We start from the raw sequence: 17,849 nt of genomic DNA, 5'->3' as shown, positions 1-17,849 counted from the left end.
CTTCGATGAATTTAACTAGCTCCTTTATTAAAAGGGCTTTTTCTCCGTTAGTAGCTAGGTTAATCAGTTTTATCCCGTACTAGGTTTCTAGCATTAATATTAGCTTCTTAAAGGCATCTCGGACCTCGGTTTTGCTCTTTAATGCGTAATAAAACCGCATCCTAGTCGTTATACATATAAAGAGCGCAAAGTACTTTTCACCCCCGAATTCGGCCACCGGGCCTAGGTGTAAGTCGAAGCTAAATTAAGCTCCGGCCCCTCTAGGTCGTAAAGTAGGCTCCTCATAGGAGACCAGCCTCTTTGCCTTGCCTATTGCGCAGACCTCGCATTCACACGTAGCCGGTCCTTCTATCTTAGTTAGGTGGCTAAGGGGTTCTGGCCCCGGATGTCCTAGCCGTCTATGCCAAAGGTCTGCTTGCCCACCTATTAGTGGCTTAGGAGCCCTGCTTATGACAAAGACGCTGTGTTAGGGCCGCTTTAAGAGGCTTGCAATAACGTATTGGTCTTTAATTTCTTGCAGACTAACCAGAGTGCGCCCTATAGGCTTATAGTAGAGTGTGCCGTTAACCTGGTTCTAATAGATCTTCGCAACAATCCCCTAACGAGCTAAGAACACACTTGTTAGCATCTCTAGGATATAGTAGCTGCTCTCAAGCTTCAAATTAATCCCGTTTTTCACTAGGATAACGACCATGCCTACCCCCTTAACTTAGAGGGAGTTTTCTCCTGCCCGGACTTCTTCTAACGATCCCTAGGTAAAGGTATCCTCATAGAACCATCGTAGGTCGTTAAAGACATATACGCTAGCCCCTAAATTATAGATTGCCTTGTCCTCGAGAGAGTCTTTACTCGTATTAGTGCTATATACGTAGGACACTATATTAGCCTATTTGCTCGAGTTATTATTATTCTACGGGACTATAATGTCTTTAGCTTTTAGCTTCTACTCTATGGCTTTAGTCTTATCTAAGGGGTTCTCCTTAAGGTGCTAGTTAATGGCCTCCTTAAGGTGGTCCCTAGGAATCCATCCTTCGGGGGGGTCTTTCTAGAACATCGCTCTAAAGGTCCAGCAGCTTTCCCACCACTTATCCTTTTTAACCCAGTATTACTTACATGCCGGGCACTTATATAACCCCTCTAGGCCGTTCCTAGTCCTCTAATTAGATGAGCTTAGAGCGTTGTTTGCGTTGTTGACCCCTAGGGTCTTCTAAGGTTTCTCTTTCTTCCTAAATCCAACCTCCCTTTTAAAGTCGGCAATCAGGGTGCGTAAAGGGGTTGCTAGGAGTCCTGTTCTCTCTAGGAGTGCGTCCAGCAGCCTAATCGTTATGGGCCAGCTAGGGTCCTATTCTTCGGTCCCTTTAAGGAAGTCCTAGCGAATCTTTATATTATTAATAGTCGAGACCGCTAGGTCTCTTAAATCCAGGATAACTTAGTCTAGCTGCTCTACCTAAGCCTTCTAGTCCCGGGTTCCTTTCTTATTAATGATTTAATAATACCTTTCATCGATAAGGTTCTTTTCTTCCTCCGCTAAGGGGAGAACCTTCTATTTAAGTTCTTTAATCTTATCCCGGGGCGTCAGCTATATCAGGGTCTCGCCCTAGAGCCCCTTACTAATAGACTTCTTAATCACCTCCTCAATCTACATCATGGCTTTTTCTCTAGCCTTAAAGCGGTCCAATTAATCCTAGAAGGTCTTCTCTTTATACCTAAAGAGGTCCTTAGCATCTTAAAGCTTCTTATTAAAGTCTTCCCTTACTGCCTTATACTTATTTTCTTCGTTGGGAAAGCTTCCTCGGTGGGGCCTCTGCCCTACCTTCTCGAGTAGCTCTTCCTAGCTAGGCCTTAGGGGCTCCTCGAGCACCACGGTACCTTCTAGGTTAACGTACTCCCAGATATGGTGCGTTTAAGCCCATGATTTAATACCCCTAATCTATAGGGTCTAGTCAAGGCTTTCCTTAAGTGTGGTGATATACACCTCCCCCTTCTAATATTAGGGGCCTAGTATTATCGTGTGTTTTACCTCCTGCGAGGGATGCACGCGTTACGTTGACTCTGCGTAGTTATAGGTGTTGCCCCTAAATTTTGCTCTCTTCCTCGCGTTAACCCTAAGGGTGAAGGATATATAGTGCGTTGAGATTCGTAATAGCCTCATAGTTGGTAGAGGAATACGAAGGATAAAGAGCACTGCAAACCGGGCTCATAACTCTCAGCAAGCTAAGAGCGCGGGCGGAAGGATAAGGGCAGGCATAATTAAGTCTAAACGATAATACATGTTTTCTATCTATCTATGCGATATTAAGGGGGTATTTATACGAATAGATACTAATCTAGGACCCGTGGTGGCCCTAAATTAGTGCTAATTCCCGTGTATCCCGATTAGGGCAATGTTCCTCTACTATATCGATACCTAACTTAAGTCCTTATGTCTGACCTGCCTCTTTTACCGGAGTTTATACGTGTGCGGATTAGACCGTTAGTCTGCTCCCTCTGACAGGAGTATATTAAGGAAGTTTGGTTGTATGTGTGAAAGGGGGAACAAGAGGAGAAGGAAATGCCCTATTCGAGTCTCTCGCATTCGAGTTTAAGGATAATGAAACTTGTTCCTAGTCATGTTGTGTTTTTGTGTTAATTGGATCACAGAATATTCTTAGGCGGATGTCGGGCGCGGCCCGGTCGGGACGAGATCGATGTGAGAGGTGTGATAGAGTCGGAGACGGATGCGTCTAGGTAATACAGTTTATCAGCGACAATCAACTAAACGTGAGGGTGGAAGGATTTGTTCATCGCGATGATATAAAATACTGCGCCACACCTTGCACCTTTAGTGTTTAGGGCTGTGGTGCAAGGCGTACAATCAGCCGAAGGCTGCGAGTCTGGCTACTAGTCCAGCAGTCACCGAACTATTAGTATAATATGTTAGTATATATAATCTTACATTCTTCTATGCCTTAGAAAGTGTCGTTCTTGTCGCGGGTAGCATTAAGTAGAGTTACGTAGACCCGTGACCTATCTTATACGGATTCTAGGTGAGAATCTATCGTTTGCGAAGTTGCTGATCCCTTATTTTTATCTTAACTCCTTCCGGCGGCGACGTATAAGTTAGGTGATTGCGGTTAAACGGGGCATCTAGCATTAGACCCTATAGCGTTTTCACACGCGAGACGGCCACGTAGCTTAATCCGGTCTAAAAGTCACGGCAGGAGAGATCCGTCACGATCATGTCTTCGGTGATGCTCTGCGACTTATAAACTATAATGGCGTAGCATACGATTAGGGGAAATTGCGTATAAGTATAGAGCGTGGCTCCGACGAGGAAGTCCCTATCTACTAGCAGAATCGGGACAATCTTCCTACCATCTACGGTGGTTAGGAATACCGGCCCTATATACTTGTTAAACTCCATTATAATCACGCAAGGAGGGTCTTGCATAGGGTTAGCTCTAGGCGCCTAGGCGATATCGTATACTATGCCACGGGCGCCGTTACAGAGGCCAACTAGCTGCCAAAGGTTAGACGTTAGCATTAGACGGGCGCTAATGTACACGGGAATCTGCTTCGCAAGGTTGCCTGCCTTATTGTTAGGAGCAGCAGCAGCGCCGGGGCCAACGTTCCTAGCCATAACCTAGATAATAGGCCGGCCTAGGCGGTCGAGGTGGTAGTAATTATATTCGTTTACCTTATCTTTCGTGGCGTATACTCGTAGGGAATTAACGAACTTAGCAACCTCCTAATCGTCTAGCTTCGCTTAAACATAGCTAGAGAGGAGCTTCTAGGACTCCGTAGATAGTTAAAGTAGCCGTAATTCCTTAAGAGCTAAACGAAACGCTCCTTAATTGTCGCCGCGCTAACGCTAGGCAACCTTTAGGAAAACCGTCTTATCGAAGCGCCGATATACGTTCCTGCCCTTAATCTCTACTCCCTGCACCTCCTTATCGTAATAAAGAGGCTTCTATAGTATAGGGGGAAGCTAAAAGAAGTCGCTAACTAGGAGGATATTAAGACTACTAAAGAACTCCTTATTCCTATTCGGAAACGCCTTATAGAGACGGTTATTAATCTATAATAGCTATCGTAGACCTAGTATGCTCTTCTTATCGACGATCAGGTACTTAACATCCTTTAGCTTCTTCTAGAGCTAAGCTTTGTCGATCGCTAATAGGGGCTTAAAGTCCTTATTAATAGGGAGGTATAGCAGGGAGTGCAAGGTAGTGCCCGATATCTGATTTCCCGCAACGCCCGTGGGCGCGGCACGCTAAACGGGCGTCCCTCTTCCTCCCGAGGCGGCTTAAAGGTGCGCCGAGAGCAAATTAATAAGGTATAATTTGCCCGTGCCACCGCCACCGTCTATATAGAGTAACAACTAGGAATAGGCCTAGGTTAGAAAGTGGCCTATCACCGTATCGTATACTAGGCGCTGCTCCGGATTTAGGGAATCGCGAGCCTCGAGCAGCTAATAATCTATATTAAGGTAAAAGGGGGTTTCGGCTTTACGTTGCTTCTAGAAGTCGCCCTAGAGAATGCCGTCATCGGTATACCGTCTAACGTAGGCAGCCTAGTTATAATTCACGTCGATATCTCGCCGGCCTAGCACGTCGATATCGTCCTCCTCTAGCGGATAGTCAGGCAGTATACGGGCGAGTTTATGCCAGTCTTCCTCTACGATAGGCTCTTCGTACTCCTCCCGCTTAAACTTATCGTCCTCTGCCTATAGCTTATTTGCTCCTACCTCCCCGTAACGGTCGTCCTCGTGGAAATGGTGTCGCTGCCGGCAGCACTGGTACGCCGCCGCAAAGGACTTAAACCGCTGCCCGTCTATAGTAAGCAGCTCCTCCGGAGAACGATGCGGATAGGCTATCATTAACTTAATACGGCAGAAGTCATAAAACTAGGGCGACGCTTCCGCTGACCTATACCGAGGGAAATAGGATAGGACCCTCTTCTTCGCGTTCGCACCGAGTCTCCTCTACGTCTTGAGATTGTAGAACTATAGGTACTCGAGATAGGTTATACTCTTATATTGGTTATTTCTCTGTAGATATTTCCGGTAGCTGCCGACAGCCTCGCTAACATCCTCGTCGACGCGGTACGACCGCGCATGCTGCTCCAACGGGCGGCAGTCGACGTATATAACTATCCGAGTGCCTTCCTATAGAGGGATATTAAGCAGTAAGTGGGAAATTTCCTGCGCCGAATAATCTCTCTCGGCAATCAACTTATTCATAAGGCGAGAGGAGAAGGACAATAGGGGCTGGTAGTGTGCTGTATGCGGTAAAACCTGATCTGCGAGCTTGCAGTAAGGCTCCGTCTTCTTCTCCGATTTGCTGCAATACTTGGCAGCATACGTAATGACTGCCTATAAGCTGGTGTAGGGCGATATGTCGATATTGGCCAGCTAGCCTAGAATGATGGCAGGATTAAAGTGGTTTATGAGGCTGTCGTTGCGGGCAGCCTCGAAGATGACTTACCTTCTTTCCTAATGACTGCGGCTAGCTCCCGCAAGGCACGGGGGAAGTTGAAACGACACTCCCTCTCCGGATCGGCGATATTGGCCGCCTCGATATCGGCTGCAGCCCCTTGCATATCGTTCGCCAGGTCCCCACTTCTATTTCGTACCCGTAAGCAGTACGCGGTATTGCATCTGTGGCGCTGGCAGCGGTTGACGATCTGCGAGAGCCTTAGGAATGTCATCTCTACGCCCAGTGGATCCACACTTAGGGGATTCCCTTTACCCTAGGGCATTGTCCTGTTCGGCTCCGGGTTAATGGCAGTGATGTGGAATCCCTACGTGCGTGCAAAAAGGTCGCGAGCGGTTTCGTCCCTTATGTCGGTTACCGGGCTATTCTCCATCCAGTATAGACCGTGGTTGTGTGGACTCCCACGCCCTTGCCATTTATATCGATCCTAGTAATCCGTCACGTTAAACTTCGTTCTTAACACGATATCCCGAAAGAGACAGTATCGGCGGTGAAAGTGGAAAGCAGCAATGTGAGGGTTCTGCCGCAACAAGTACCGCGACAATGCCATCCTTTCCGGCTCGGACGCGCCCAGCCAATCTAAAGCTGTTTTCCTCGAAGCCTCGATCAGTGTCTAGGACTATATGGTCCGTTTATGTCTTCTTAACAGTCGACGGTTCCCCTCTCCCCATGCGGTCTATGATAAGAATCGGAACAATAGAGCCGTTGGCATACTGCCAGCCATCTCCGGCATGCAACTTTGGCCGTCTCGTGGCACCTACCCGCCGGGTTAACTCATGCACATCCTCCTCTTTCGGGGCTATAGTCCGCTATTGCTTGGCTAATGCCTGCGAACCACCCCTAAGATGGTTTGTGATTTATGCATCCTTTGACTAGGACACCTCCAGCTTCTACATCTATGCGCCGATCACATCCGCTATTTTCCACTAACCTCCAAACCTATTAGTGGACGAATCGAATCATATAGACCGGTCTGCAGTCTCCCCTATAGCATAGGTTAGGAATAGGTTAGGAAGTAGACGTAAGGTAGGTTTCTACCCCTTGCTCTCTCTCCCCTCGATAGTAACTCGACTTAGCCCCGAACGCGATGTATATATACACGGGAAGTTTAGGGACGTGACGAGGCTTGCAGAGAAGGAAGCTAATATAGCCGGGGCTCTAAAGCGAGCGGCTCCTAAGACGCGGCCCAGCTAACCGGCTAACTTATTTCTCCCTTCTACGTAGGTTTAGTAAGGCAATCTTAGGAATATTTACTTTATAGACTTAAAGTTACCTCCTAAATAAAGTATCGGTGATGCCTCTACCTATAAATAGGGTTTAAGGAGAGCTTATAGGTTCGCCTAATAGGGTAGAGAAAAGGAGATATTACGATATTTATATACTACGTCTAAGTAGCTCGATTAATTATATACTAAGCGTTAAAAGCGAATGCTTATCTATCGTTAGCTAAAGCGCAAGCGACTAGGTACTTAATAAATAGCCTCCTACCGGTGTTTATTAGTTAATATACGGCTAGGGGTATAAAAGATCTAGAGCCGGTGTTTGCGTTCTACTTATACTCGGCCCTATCTTATCCTTTCGGCGCTAGCCGTATAGAGTATTAAGGAGGGACTTCGGAAAGTCGCTACCTACTATACCCTATTAACTTTAGCGCTTCTTTCTCTAAGTCACTCGCTAGCGTTATATATTATAGCCTACTACTACTAGGCATATCCTTTAGTATACTATACTTTTAAATACGATTCGCTCTACTTTAAAAGTCCTCGACTATACCTATATCCTAATATCGAAAACGGAGGTTCTCGTTTATAAGGAATAAAATATCGCTACTTATAAAACGAGAACGAGATTTCTTATTTATATAGAATATATATATATATCTCTACCTACGTTATATTAGTTCTTTATCTATAGAACGCTAGGCACTATAAGAGGGTGGGCTAATATCTAGCTATCTAGCGAACCACGTTAGCTAGCCCGCGTCCCCGGCGTCCGCACGCCGCCGGCCTTCTTCCCACCTTATCGCGTGCCGTAGCTAGGCAACTATCCTTATAGAGTGCGTCGCTATACGTATTAAATAGCCATCCCCTATCTACGCCGACCGGACGCGTCGCTAAATTACAACGCCGCACGGCAAGGCGCATAGTTAGTCAATAATAAGGCCGGCTATATTAACACTTATAACGCCTTTACTAATATATAGGATTATAGGGCGCGTTAGGTTATAGCCGTATAACGTGCCTTAAACGTTTACTAAGAGATAAAAAGTATATAAGTCGGTGAATTTCCTTTTATATAATATCTTATAGAACCTCCTTTAATTGCCCTCGTTGTTAACCTAATATACCGTCTATACTTAGATTAACTTTAGCCGTCCTTTATTTAAGAAAAACCTAAAGTAAGCTCTGGTTTTCCCTTATTGTTTAAACAAGGACTAATACGCTATATAGATACTTATAAAAATTTATAAAATAGTAGTAACCGCCGTACCTAAGCCGACGAATAATATAAATTGTTCTAAATACAGGCATAATAATATAACCGGCGCCGAAACCTACTCTAGAATTATTATAGGGGGAGCTGCCTATAGGGCGGCGCTCCCTAAAGTAGTTAAATAAGGGAATAATATACGTGTTAGCTAGTATAGGCACCGTTATTAGTAGGTTACCTAAAGGATTAAGGGAGGGCTACCTAAAGGATTATTACGAGGCTATATATCGGGGACCTATAAAGACCTTATATATAGGGCAAGTTTAGTGCCTACCGGTATATAAGTTACTTAAGGGTCCCTCTAACTATAGTATAAATAAGGCCCTATAGCCGATTCTTTCTAGCTAGATTATATATCTTTATCCTTTCTTATACTGCCCCTACCTTATAAATACTAAAATAATAGTCTATCGATAGTACGTAAAGAATACTATACTTAAGCCTATTTCTAATAAGTTATAGTTAAAGTATTAGTACTTTCCCTATAGTTAACGCTCTCTAATCGGGGATAGATAGACTAAGCAAATAATATTTTAGCAATCTAAGTAGATATAGCTCCCGCGAGATATAGAATATAATATACTACGTCGGCAAAATCGCACCTCGTTATAGTGCTAATCGCAAGCGAAGAAATCTTAACGTAGATATAGAACCACCCTCTAATTACTTAGCGTTCTACTATGCCTACTACTTATCTACGACTTTAGGGAATCCTATATCCCTTAGCTACCGGGACATCCGGCGTCTCTAGTCCGGCCGTATATCTTTATCCTCGACCGGAAGATCTATCCCGCTAGAAAAGCAGAACTTTATTCGGATCTATTCCCTTAGAATAAAACCGGCGGTCTCTTAATCGAGTATCATAATCGAACCTTTAGTAAAGTTAATAATAATATTTCTAGGACCTAAATCGTAGTAATAGAAGACAAATAATAAGCAATCTATACCTAGCTCCTTATAATTATTAAGGATATTCTAGGGGTCGTAATTCTTCTCCCCTCTAAGCTTAGTAAAGAAGAGATCCGATAATTAATAAGCGTCGACGCCGCTAATACTATCGCCCTTCTATACCGCTAGCTACTTATAGACGTTAGCGATATAGCGGATATAATCTTATTTTATCGGCTCGTCTATATTAGGCTATACTTCGGAGAGAGTTTAGCCGGGTAGTCTGCCTAGAGCGATATAATATCGCCCGTTAAACTTAGCGTAGTAATATATAATCGGGATACTAAAGCTAAGAGGGCCCTTGCTATAGAGGTAGTCTAGAGTAACGTGTTCCTATATCGCGTTTAGTATAGTAACTTCCTTTACTTTAATAAAGGCCTTACCGACGCGCTAGATAGCGGAGACGCCTCCGGCGTCGTAAATCTTCTAGAGCGAGCTCGCCTCGAACATTGGTCGAGATTCGGACTAGGGACTAGTAGCCTTAGAGAGGACATAGAATAGACCGTTGCTATTACTCTACGATAGTTAATTAGATAATAGTAAGCATTAGCGAGAGAGTAGAAGCTTATCCGCAATTAACTAGTAATCGCCGTCGATCTCCTATATCGATTCGTTAATAGGATACGTCTCGGCTAGTATATTATATTTAGTAAGTAGGATATAGTAATATAAAACAATAGTTAGAAGGGAGGATATAAAAAATTTTTTAGGACTGCTTAAGAAGAATATAGGATGCCTAAGGCGGTATAGTCTAGACCGACTATCTAGACCGACTAATCGGGGTATATAAATAAGTATACGTGTTGCACTATAGCTATTAAAGTAGCGTAGAGAATATAAGTAAAGCGTGAAAATAATACTTTTATTTAGGAAAGATAACGGGCTATATAGCTAGACGAGGATCTAATATCGCTACCGCGAAGCCTTTATTAGCTAGAAACAGCGGTATTTTAAAGTAAGATACGGTGGCCGCTTTTAAGGAAGCGTTATAACGTTACGTAAGGCTCTAAAGGTAGAGCCTAAAACACCTACCGAAAACACCTATAGACCGATTATAGCTGCTAGGCCTATAAGGTTACCTTTTGCTTATCTCTCTCGCTAGCTAATTAGAACGTATATAAGCCTCGGAGCTACGTATAGGCGAGCTTAATTTCTTCCGTATTATCGTATTTGCCTCTTATATATTACTTTTACTACTACGTAAGTTATACTATAGCCTTAACTCTTCTAGAAAGGGATTTCCTTACGTATAAGGAAGCTCTCGAAGCTATTAAGAATAGCCGGGCCACTTAGGCTTTATTATTTATATCTCGCGTAGTCGCTAGCGTTATCGATTTCCCGAAATCTATAATCCATAGCTATATAGGGTTTCTATCTATTAATAGGGCGGGAATTATAAGAAATAGCATTCGAGTAAATAGTTATCGAAAAAGACTAAGTACCCTCGGGTAGCTTCGATCTCCTACTACTAGCGCTCTCGTACTTTCCGAACTCTCCTTACGTATAATGCTTACGATCTAATTAACGACCCTCTTGCTAAGAGTCGTTAAGGGCGGCGTATATAAGAGAAATTTAGTATTAATCGACTTCTAGATACCGATAGTCGATAGTCGAAGTAAGTGCTACGGTATCTACCTCTATATACCGTAATTATCGATAGACTATTATTCTAGTACTTATAAGGTAAGGGCAGTATAAGAAGGGATAAAGATATATAATCTAGCTAGAAAGAATCGGCTATAGGGCCCTATTTATACTATAGTTAGAGGGACTATTAGGTAACTTATATAGGCACTAAACTTACCCTATACGTAAGGTCTTTATAGGTCCCTAATATATAGCCTTATAATAATCCTTTAGTAGCCCTCCCTTAATCCTTTAAGTAACCTACTAATAGCGGTGCCTATACTAGCCGATAGTAATATATATAGACTGCTTCCTCCTTTCTTTAGTTCCTCTTCTTCCTCCTTCCTTAAGATTGCTAATAAACATCGTCTTTAGCTATTATTAACTACCTATACGAGACCTACGTACTAATCCGTTACTAATTTATTAACTTTACGATTAGTAGCTACCGTAATTTCCGTATTAGAGTAACCCTTATATAGAGAGCTCTTACTACGAGTTAAAGATATTTCTTAGTAACTACTTTACTAACCTTTTTAAGCTCGAATAGACGATATTAAAATACTACTATTAGCGCTATAGCTTAGGGTTTATAAGCAATTTAAGCGCTGCTAGGTTAAATAAGTAGACTAACCTATTTTATAGGACTTAATAGGGAATATCGGCTAGTTTACGATAAATAAGATTACTAATTAAGCCGAGCTAGCGTATAAGGAATTAAGGTAAAAGCAGCTGCCCGCTCGCTATACGGGCGACTAAGGTAACTTTATATAATATATTAGCTTATACTGCCGCCACCGTATCGTAGAAGTGCTATAGCTTAAGGCCGTAACCTCCGGCTTAACGATATTAATCTTTATTAGTAGTTATAAGGAGTATAATTATAATAAAATAGAGAGTAAAGAACGGGGGCTAGTAATATAATTATTAATCTTTAAAGAGCTCCTCTAGCGGGCTATAGTTATCCCTGTATCCTTATATAGGTCCTGCCGCGCGTCGCGATCCCTACTTCGGTTTTAGATAATGCAACCTAGGTCTCTAAGCGCGTAATAGGTTGCCCTACCTCCCGAGGAGTTCGTCCTAAACTCCTAGGACCTTAGGACGGTAGAGTAATCATAGTTAGTTAGAAATATCTTATCTATAAAGTTACGCCGAGATACCTAAGAGTTCTCTTCCTCTCTATAGCCCTTTTATTTTATAAGGTATCGTCGATAACTTTTCGGTCTACGATAATCGAGAATTTATTCTACCTCGTAGGTAGTCTCTACTATAAATAGGTAGTTCTTAGGCTTAACCGGCTATTTATCTCGACTCCGGTAAGGCTCTAAGCTATTAATAGGTAAGACGTAATAAATCCTAACGGTTAATAGTAGGCGGAGGCAATAGGCTAGTTTATGCCCCCTAATAACCCGTTCGATCTAATAGGGCCCGATATACTTCTCCGTTAGCTTTTTAGTTAGGCGCCGTAGCGGAAGGTTTTTAGTAGAGATAAGGACCTAATCGCCCTCCTTAAAGGATCTTAGTTCTCGACCCTTATTATAGTATCGCGCCTGCCGCTCTTAAGCCCTTATAATAAGTAGCGCCGTACGGTTATAGGGCTATCTAAGACCTCGAACTCGGTCTATTACGTAGGTACTAAAAGTTTCGAGTTATCCCTTAATATACCCCTTAGACTATAGCTAGTATCCTATTAAGACTTCCGCTAGAGCCCCTTTTACGGTGCTATAGTACGAGGTATTATAGGTAAACTCCGCTAATAATAGTTTATCTATCTAGTCTAACTATTCTTTATTATAAAAGGTCTATAAGTACTATTCGATCGACTAGTTAATCCGCTCTATCTAACTATCGGTCTAAGGATAAAAGGCTATACTAAGGCGTCGTTTATATTAAAGTAAGTAGTAAAACGTAGCCTAAAAGTAACCTATAAATAGGTATTAAAACGAGGCTACCTAAAGTAGATATAATACTAAAGGGATAGGCAGCAGCGTTATAGGCTGCTTCTAGTAGGCAGTAGTATTATAGGTAACCCCTGGTAGGCAGTAGTATTATAGGTAACCCCTAGGGGTTTATAGCGCCGATAGTACCCTCTATTATATATACCTAGAGGACCTACGCCTCTAGACCTTAGGGGGGTTAATATACGGTTTTTTAAGGTTATTATTATAATTACTATTATAAATATCGTAATTATCGCTCGATAGCCTTATTACGGTCTTTTAACCGTTCTAATAATAGGCTCCCTCGATCGCTAATAATGCCGTTAAGCATCCTATAATACTTAAAATCTCCCTTAAGAATATATTTACTAGGCTATTACTAGAGATATATAATAAAACCGGGATATAGCGCGCGTATTAAGTTAATCGATCTACTACGACTAGGATACTAGAGTAGGTCTTCTTCTTATAATAAACTAGTAGAAGGTCCGTAATAAAGTCTATCGAAATCTCTTACTATAGGCGTTTCGGCGCTAGTAGTAGCGCTAATAAGCTATAAGGCTTATAGTGCCTTAGCTTCGTAAGTTAGCATTCGCGGTAGGTAAAGATATAGCAACGTATATCTTAGCGCAATCTAGGCTAGTAGTACTACGCCTAAATCCGCTTATAAGTCTTAGTCCCGCCTTAATAGCCGGCAACCTTATCGTCGTAAAACAGTATTAAGATCTCGTTTCTTAGGCCCGTAAGTACGAAGATCCTCTCGCGGTAATATAAAAACCCCTTATTATTAGTACTCTAGACCTTTAATAAGAGCTTACCGGCGGTAGCGCCTAGGGAGGCACTTATAAGATGCTTCTACTAGGCAATAAAGGCGTCCCCTTACTATGCCGCTAGTAGGGCCTCTTAAAATAACTCCTATAACGCTAGTGCCGTTATAGCGGTGCCCTCCTCCTAGGACGTCGTCCGCGACGTCCTTAAGACTCGTATAACACGCCTAAGATAGTCGAACTTATCTCTTCTATTAGCGATAGGGATAGCCGGTCGCGAACCGGTCTAGTCGTAAGACCTAATAGCCTATCTTAAATATACACGGTCCCTACCCGTAGATTTATAGGGAAATAGCCGGTTAATCTTTCTAAGGGCGACGGGGATAGCCGGTCGCGAACCGGTCTACTCACTAGTACTAGCAGCCTATCTTAAATATACACGGTCCCCTTCCGTAGGTTTATAGGGAGATAGCTAGGTAAACTTATCGAGAATTAACGGAATGCATAGATCTCGCAGCCCGGCTATTCCTATTAAATTCTTATAGTCTAGCCGCCTTAATAATCTATCCGCTAGATTCTTTAAGCCTAGACGGTAAATAATTTCGAAGTTAAAACTAAATAATTAATCTAGTATATTTACCTACCGGCTCGTTAGCTTAGGCTTAGATAGAAAGTACTTATAGTTTAGATAATCCGTTAGAATAGTAGTCTTCTACTCCGTATATACGAGATAGTAGCGCTATTAGCGGAAAGCTTCTATAATAGCTAGCAGCTTATAGTTAGGGACTACGTATTATATCTCTATATCTTAGAGCTTTCGCGATAGGAATATAACTAGGTACTATTAATCGCTATATAGTTATAAGATAATTACTCCGATCGCGAACTAAGATATATCTATTTTAACTCGTATTAGTTTAGAAGGGTCGAAGTATCTAAGTATTAGCCTACGCTAGAAAGCCGTCTTAAGACTTTCGAAAGCTTATAGTGCTTTAGTCTAAGTATTAAGGGACCCGATGCTCGCCTACGAAAACAATCTATAAGTATAGAGATAATTTTACTATAGCTATTAATAAAGCGGCGATAGAACCCGGTAAACCCTAGGAAAATCTAGATATCTTTAATAGAACGCGATACTAGCTATTCTATAATAGTATAGACTCGTTCCTCTTTTATATAGATTCCTTATTCGTTAACTACGAAGCTAAGGAAGGAGACTTTCTTAACTAAGAATTCGTATTTTCTTAGGTTAGCGTAAAGTCCTGCTTTTCGCAACCTTTATAGGACCCCCTTAACTTAGTCCTTATACTATTCCGGGTCTTCGCTAAAGATAAGGATATCGTCTAAGTAGATAATATAAATAATATTAACTAGGCCTTCTAACGCGTCGTTAATATATTGCTAGAACGAGGCGGGAGCGTTAACTAGTCTAAACGGCATAACCTAGTATTTATAGTAGCTATAGTAGTATCTAAATGCCGTTTTCTACTCGTCCCCCTCGCGAATCCTAAGTCTATAATATATATCTTTAAGGTCGAGCTTAGTAAAGAGCCTAGCTTTTCTAAGTCGATCTAGGATACCCGAGATTAATAGTAAGGCCGCTCGGTTCTTCTTTATTACCTTATTTAGGCCCCGGTAGTCTACGTATAACTAGAGTTTCCCCCCCTTCTTAGGAATAAAGAGGATAAGGGAACCTATAGGACTAATTAATCGCCGGATCTATCCCTTCTTCTAGGCTAAAGCGATATATTCGCGTAGAACCGATAGTTTATGCTCCGAAAGGTTATAGATAGGTCCTAAAGGAGGGATTTATCTACCCTCGAGGTCGATTAGGTGCGAAGGCCCTAAAAGAGGAGGTAACTTAAAAGCCTCTTCCTCTAAGAAACATCCGCCTAGTCTTAGTATACTAAGGGTATTTCCGGCAGAGGTGCGCTATTTAGAGGGGCTACTATTTCTTTATTCTTCTCGTTAGTTATAGGTATAGGGAAGTAAGTTTTCGTAAAACGCCTAATCTATTTTACCCCGTAAATAAACAATACCCTTTATAGAGGCGCTATAAAAGCCTAGGTAAGGTGGTCCGCCCTCTTTAGTAAAAGACTAACGTGTTTTAACTATAGCTTGCCTAGCTAAAGTCCTTCCTCGTTAGCTATAGACGAGACTAGGTAGGAGACTTAAAGGATTTTCTCGGTTCCCTAGCTATCCCTTGCCTTAAGTAGGATATAGATAGTTCCTTATACGTTAATCTTACTATAATCTACTACTTCGGGTCGCTCTAAAGTCGGTTCTACTCGTTGCTAATCGTATTAAGTAAGTAGCTTTAAGGAGATTAGGTTATAGTAACTGCCCTAATCTAGTAAGGCAATACGTATTCTAGACTACCGGCCATCCTATCGTAACTAGTAGGGTATCTAGTTCTTACCGTGTTCCGATAGGAGCCGGTACGGCCCCTAATCCTTATCTTCCTAATCCTAATAAATCCTACGCACCCTATTCGCACCCGAAGCTAGAATAGCGTAACGGGTTATAGTATACCTACCTTCGCTATATCGTTTGCAATTAGGCTTAGGGCAGTTTAGCCGTATATAACTAGGCTTCCTATATTTATAATAGGTAGTCGCTTACTATTTCTCTTTCCCTACTAATCTATTATCCTTATTCGTTGCGTCCGTTGCTCCTAATTCTATAGCGGTCTGGTTAAGGTAGTAATATTTCTTATAGAAATCGTTATTATACTTATAGCCCTTCTCTACTAAGTCGTTCTATAACTTAGGGTAGTTTTAAGATCGAAAGACGTCCTTAATATTCTTATTATAGTAGAATAAGAATATCTTAATATATAGCTAGTCCGGGATAGTATAGGGGAACTCGCTCTCGACAGCTCGATAATATCGGAAGAAATCTCGGAATAACTAATTAGGTTTTTGCTTAAGCTTCGTTAGGCTTATATAAGCATTTCGTATACGACCTCGGGGGTTATTAATATTACTCTAAAGCTAGTCTTCTATATCCCCCTAAGTTATATTCTCTTCGCTCCTATCGAATTTTAGGTAGAGGCTATCTAGAAAGTCTCTCCTTAGTATCTAGCTAATATAGCTAGCCGCTAGTCTAATTCTTCTTTATTCGTCCTAGTAGTAGCGGGGGTGCTCTCGGAATACCTATTAAAGGGTCCTTAAGAAGGTAGAGAGTTCTACTATAGAGTTACCGCGGAACTATTAGATTTATACTTAATTTTTATTTTTTAGCTCGTAAATAGGAGAGCGTTCGCGAAAGCTCTCTTATAGGCGAGGGCTAGATCTAGGTAACCTAGATCGTCTTCGCCTTAAGTTAGGGTTTCCTAATATAGCTAAGATAATATTAAGAAGCTGCTATATCTGCTTTTCTTATCGTTGCGTTTAGTCGGTTTACTAGCGTAGCTGTTTCCTAATTTCGATAAGCTCTTACTGCGTTCCCTAAAATTCATTTTATATTACCTCGTAGGTTAGCTTATCCTAACGTTTAGCTTACTATAATTCTTATAACTCTTTTCTTTTCTTCGCTGCCCTAGCTACGGCGAGTTAGTCTAGGCGTTTTTGCGTTATACTCTTCCGCCTCTTACTCCTTAAGGGAGGTTCTACTCTAGCTTCTTCGCTTTCTAAGAAGGATTCTATATTACTAGATTCCTTAACGGGGATAACCTATATAGAGGGCGGGGGTGCCGTCTACGTAGATAGCGAGCCGCTTACTTAGGTTTAATCTAAGTGCTTACTAACCGCCTTAGCTAGGTCGGGAGGAAGTTACGATAAGTCTATAGTTTTTAGCCGGTCCCGTTTAATGGTCTCTATGCCCTAAAGGGGAGAGAGATTAAACTATAAGGAGTATAATTACAACGAAATAGAGAGTAAAGAACGGGGGCTAGTAATATAATTATTAATCTCTAAAGAGCTCCTCTAGTCTTTCTATCTATACTCGTATAAAATAAGTAATAGAGTATAGAAATTTCTATACTCTATATTCTATATTCTATACGGACTATCTATATTCTATATAGACCATCCGTATTCTATACGTATAGAATACGGGCGGAAAATTATTAACCCCGCCGGGGCCATCTTAGGGGTCGTATAGTCTATAAGATTAAGGCAAGTTACCGGCGAGGATTCTATTAGGTTTCCACGTCGAAGTTAGCACCTAGCACGTATATCGTAATAGGGTCGGCCCGGAAATATTTCAACAGTCCTCCCGCATTTCCGGTGGCTCTACTAGCTATACGGCGTCGCCGTCGTCCACCGTCGAGCTTCGCTTATCCCTAAAATCTATTCCACTAAATCCCTCCGACAACAGCGGCTACGGGACCCAAAAGCGCAAGCCAACCGCGAACACTTAGGCACACGCCCGTGAGCCCTAGGAGTCAGAGCCAGCACGCTGCCCCTAGAAGAACGAGAAGATTTATTACTGCATACACTACCGAGATCCCACCCATTCCACGACCATCTTAACCACGTTTCGCCGCTATTTGCTTAAGATCCACGGAATTAAGCTAGTTGCCCATAACCATCCGATTAAGAAACGGCGCGACAGCCTTATCTAGGATACCTTCGCTAAGGCTGGTAAGGCAAATACCGCGA

The sequence above is a fragment of the Hirsutella rhossiliensis genome (assembly GCF_020360975.1).
Source record: "Hirsutella rhossiliensis strain HR02 chromosome Unknown scaffold00011, whole genome shotgun sequence".
In the NCBI taxonomy this organism is placed as follows: domain Eukaryota; kingdom Fungi; phylum Ascomycota; class Sordariomycetes; order Hypocreales; family Ophiocordycipitaceae; genus Hirsutella; species Hirsutella rhossiliensis.
Note: the sequence above shows the minus strand (reverse complement) of the source record.